The sequence below is a fragment of the Lemur catta genome, chromosome 16 (genome assembly GCF_020740605.2).
Source record: "Lemur catta isolate mLemCat1 chromosome 16, mLemCat1.pri, whole genome shotgun sequence".
Classification (NCBI taxonomy): domain Eukaryota; kingdom Metazoa; phylum Chordata; class Mammalia; order Primates; family Lemuridae; genus Lemur; species Lemur catta.
This window is the reverse complement of record NC_059143.1, coordinates 37,329,419-37,334,844: the sequence shown is the minus strand read 5'-3', so window position 1 is coordinate 37,334,844 and position 5,426 is coordinate 37,329,419.

Sequence of the window (5,426 nt, the reverse complement as noted above, 5' to 3'; positions counted from 1 at the left end):
AGTTACAAGCAGTGCTCTTAGGGCAGTGCCGGGCACAGGGTTAGTGCTCACTAAGTGTCAGCTGTTGCTGCTAATTATTTTCATGCCTCCCGGGCTGGCTCTAGAATTTCCCACACTCGGGCTGTTGGAGAGCTGGGTCAGGGTGGCGGGTGAGGGACGTTTCCCTCTCATGCTGCAGAAGCCAGGCGGTCAGCAGTGGGGACATCAAGATTCGGACCCGGCCGAACGAGCAGGGCCTCCGTCCTGGGGAGGCCGACTCTGCCCCCAGCCTGATTCCGGGCAAGCGAGGGCCTGGAGTGGTCACTCTGCCAGACCGAGGCTCTTGAGGACCTAAAACGACAGTTGTCATGGGATATCCCCAGAAGGCCTTGCAGCATCGCATTTAAGACCCATAATCTGCAGAACCCGGGTGTTGGGAACATAGGCTCTAGGGTGGGCCCGGTGGGCTGCCTGTAGGCGGCGGCCCTGGCCCCCTCTGGTGGGCCTCTGCCCTGGGGCTTTGCACAGGGTGGGACCCTAGGGGACCATGGGGGGAGACTCAAGGCTGGGACCAGGTGTGTTTCATCTTGGTACCCGCAGTCCCGGATGATGTCTGTCTAACCCGGGAGGTGTTGGGGAGGAAGGAGGCGTCTCGGAGAACACAGTCTCCTGCGCCCTCCGCGGGCCAATGGCGACACCCAGTGGTGGCCGCGGGAAAGCGGACTTGCCGAGCCCTGAGCAGGCGCCCGCCCTGCCTGTCCTCTCCCGGCTCCCCCGGACCCGGCGCCTCAGCCTCCCCTCTCCCCTCCGCCAGCACCCGTCTCCCTTCCCAGCTCACCCTCGGCGCTGCCCGCCCCGCTGGGGGCAGCCGGCTCCTTCGCAGGGTCCCACCGTCGGGGGAGGTGTTAGGTCGCCCTGAATGCAAAGAACTGCCACCTACCTTTGGTCTCACCCTGGATGCCTGTCCCCTGGTTACCTGGTGGCCTTCGCAATAAGCACCGCTCCTGCAGCCCCTCCTGCCTGGCTTCCGCTAGGCAGCTCTGTAGGGGGAAAGAGCCTGGGGTGACTTCAGGTTGTCACCTCGTAAAGGGCTTGGCCCATACCTGAAATCTGGCTTCCTGTGCCCAAAGCTTGTAGTGTCAGCCCCGCGGAGGTGAGATGGGGAGGGGCTCCCTGCCACGCCCAGAATGGCCACTCCTGATACAGGTGAGGGGAAGTGGCCACCAGTCCCCAAAAAGGACATAAAACAGCCTCCTTCCTCATGTTGTAATCAGGTTTGTCCATTTCAAAGGTAGGGGACATCTCCCCCGACATACTGGTTTTCCATTCTGGTCTAGTGATGATGACAGCTATGCTCTGCGAATGCCTTTGTGCGCACCAGGAACCTGGCTAAGAACTCAACGTATGTTTTTCTCTCCTTATGCTCCCACCAAACCTAACAGGCTAAGTATTTCTGTCAGCCGCCATCTCACCTGGCAGATAAAGAAACAGGCTTTAGGAAGTTACATAAGTTGCCAAAGTTCCAACGACCAATGAGTAACAGCTGCAATTTGACCTCAGGGCTAGCAGATGCCAAGACCCTCTAACCATGACGGCTACACCTCCAGGTGGCTGCCAGTTACTGATTTATGTAAACCTGTAGGAAGACTTACTATTGTGCTGGTGTTTTCACCCTCAGTGGACTATTTTGCACCTTTATTCCCCCTCCTGTCTGAGTATTCCTTTTGATTGATCCTCAGTGTACCAAAGAAAAGCACCAGGAGGTGACAGCAAAGTCCTCCTGCCCTAACTCTGTCCTGAGTATCTCGTGGACTTGCTCTGACCCAACCAAACGATCTTCAGCCTTGGCCTTTGTAGACTGAGGCTCTGTGTTTGTGGTGGATTCCTTTAAGGACATTGCAGCATGGCATGGCCTGGCCCAATGCTGACTTCTCCTTAAAGAAAACCACCTGCTGGGGCACGAAGTCAGCCACCCTCTCACTCAGGCCACCTGAAGGCCCCAGCGCAGAGCCTGGTCCAGAGCAGGCACATGCTGCACACTTTCAGAATAAATGAATAAACAAATATTGTATTAATGTCCTAGAGCTGCTATAAAAATGTACCACAAACTGGGTAGCTTAAACGATGGAAATTGATCCTGTCACAGTTCTGGAGGCCAGAAGTCCAAAATCAAGGTGTGGCGGGGTCATGTGCCCTCTGACACCTGCAAGGGAGGATCCTTCTCGCCTCCCTCCTCGCTTCTGGTGGTGGCTGTGAATCCTCGGTGGTCCTCAGCTTGTCGTTACGTGGCCCCAGTCTCTGCCTATCTTCCCGTGGTGTGCTCCCTGGGTGTCAGTCTTTCTCCTCGTCCTGAAAGGACACCAGTCATATTGAACTAAGGCTGCCTCTGAGGTCCCCATCTTGATTACATCCGCAAAGACTCTCTTCCCAAATGTCACATTCACAGGTACCCGGGGTTAGGACTTCAACGTCCATTTTAGGGGCACACAGTTCAACCCACGACAACTGAAGGGCATCTGCTGTGGTCCGATTTTCAATTAAAGCTAAAGCTCTGGGGGCCTGGCCTGCCACGTGAAGGGTCAGCAGCATTTATGAGCTGACGCTGCTTTACACACTGCGAAGATGAACTGGTTTCCCCTGTGACTCTTTCCCTTTTTATTGGTCCATCAGTGATGCTTTTGTGGTCACTGTAATGACTGTTTACTCCGGGCTTAAGTGCCTGTGTTTTTCTCTCTCTCTCCCATGTTAGGTGTTAAAATGGACTATTAACTTGGAATATAGCCTCTCCCTCCTGGCCCGTGGCAAGAACACTGTAATGTCAAAAGAAGTCAAGCTGACCTTGCGTTTTCAGTGAAGTCCACACTCCTCTGCCTGATCCCTACACCTTGTCACAGCCCAGCCCCGGCTCTCCGTGCCTGCCGCAGCTCCTCAATCCTCCAGCTCCCAGAGCTCCATGCAGGAGTTGTTTGCCCTTCCCCAAATGCTCCTTGGGCTCTCACACCTGTGCTTGTGCTGTGTCATTCTTGGCAGCCTCTTTCCATATCCAGCTCTTGTTGAAATTCTCCCCCATCTTAAAGTCTGAGTTCAAAGGCCGCTGCCTCCAGGAAGCCTTCCCTGATACTCCAGCTTCCTCCTCAGAAGGTTGACCTTCCGTTCAAGGACTGACCACAGGCATCTTTGGTCTGAAGTAAATTTATGTCTTTTACCCTCCTCCCTACTCCTACTAAGCAGTAATAGAAGTTTGGAGATCACTCATAGAAGAAATAGCTTAAGTTGCTGGGGATGTTTCCTTGCAAAAGAGAAGGCTTCCTGGAGTCACGTGTCCCAGGCTTCCTTCAACTGCTCAGATTCTATCAGACTGTGAGCTCCTTATGGAAACTATCCCTGGGCTGCTTTTGATGTCTTTGTAACACACGCACACACACACACAGACACCCCTCTGTGCCAGGCACAAGCAGTGCTCAAATACAACCTCCTGTCTCATGTAGAAGATTGTTCTTTTGCACTCCTTTTTGGTGATGTGGTAGGCAGAATTCTAAGATGGCCCCCAAAATTTCCTGTGCCCCAGTTGCATGTGCCCTGAATAATCCCTGGGACTGTGAGTGCGATGGGTTTGTGATCGTGATGGGATGTGAATGTGATTAGGTTGTGTAATGCAAAGTTCACCTTAAAACAGGGAGGTGAGCTGGGTGGGCCTGACCTCATCGCAGGAGCCCTGCAAAAGCAGAGTTTTCTTCAGCTGGGCAGGAAGGGGACGTCTGAGAGCTTCAGCACAGGAGAGGGATTTGACAGAGGGAGGTCCCCTGCGGCTGAGGTGGAGGTGGCCACGTGGCAAGAACCTGAGCGTGGCCTCTAGGATCTGAGAGCAGTTCCCAACCAACAGCTAGACAACGGGGATTTCAGTCCTACAACTGTGAGGGAATGAACTCTGTTGACAGCATGAGGAAGCAGATCTTTCCCTGGTCGAGCCTCCCGATGAGGATGCCCCTGGCCCATCTGGGTTTCAGCCTTAAAGGACTCTGAGCAGAGGACCCAGCTCTGACGGGCTGGACTCCTGCCCCGTGGAAACGTTGGGCCGATAAGTGAAATTTATTTTAATCTGCTCTGTATGTGAAAAGCTTCTTCCCTTACTAGGAATCAGGGAACTGCAAACTAAAATAACATTAAGACATTGCTCTTAACCCAATGCAACTGGCACGAAGAAGCACTAATACACATTTGGTGGCACTGCAAAATGATAAGACCTTCTGGGAGGATAATGAAAAACTTGAAATGGGTGTACCCTTCAGTCCAACAATTCCACTTCTAAGTACCTGGCCTAGAGGAGTTTACTCAATGATGCATGTGAAAGATACTTGTTGTAGCATTTTTATATTACTTAGAAACAAGTTAGGTATCCACGAATAGAACAGCAGGTAGATAAGCTGTGGTATCATCATACCGGGAAGACTGCAGCTTTCACACGGCGTTTTTAAACACAGGTCCAAATGGACTAACATGAAAAGATCTCCTGCACATACTATGTGAGAAAAGGAAGTTGCCGAGCAATATTTATATACCATATCCTATCCATCGATTCGGAGACACATACTTTATTACCTTTCAATATCTCTGAAAATCAGAAGCACCTTTAAATCAATGATGGCACCTTTTTATTCATAAGTGCCATTGGCCTAATGCCTGTCAAAATGTAGCCATATATCCTGAACACATGTGAACCCTTGAAATTTCAGTGAATAAACCATTTAAGGACCATTTGAGGAAGAAACAGGAGTCCTATCTGTCTTCCAAAACTTTAATATCTCCTAAGATCGAGAAGGGGACCAGCATCAAGAATTGCAGAATGGGTCTTGGTGCCCTGAAAGCCAGTCCCGGAGATAGGAATGCAGTCGTCCTCTAGGAAATGCTGCATCCCAGTGCTTTTGATGGTGCAGAGAGGATCCAGTGTGTAAAAACACGGACACGGGCGATTCCGGGGCGGCAGTCATTCAGAAGAGTCAGATTCTGAACAGCAAATGTTAGCGAACAGCTGAACCGATCTATTTTATTTATATTTTCCATTTAATGTATGGACATGCTATGACACCCACAAAAAGCCATGTGTAAATAAACCTAAACTCTTCCAACAAATGTAAAATAAAAGGCATAAGTGAAAAGAAGGCGTTGAATCATAGTTTACCGGTCAGTATATCCTTCCCTCCTTGGTGGTGTGTGGAGCATGTTATTACTGATGGTATCTTGTATCTGATAAGATGCCATAGTATGATTCCATTGGTGTTAGCAGGAAATAAGCTACAAGTATATGCACATGATATTAAATGAATTCAGAAAAGACTAGAACTATAGAAGGATATAAAATATCTGTGAAAAGTTATCTTTGGGGAGAAAAACAGTGTGAGAAGGGAGCAGTAGAGAAGGCTTTAACATTGGACTGTGTACGTCTCTAT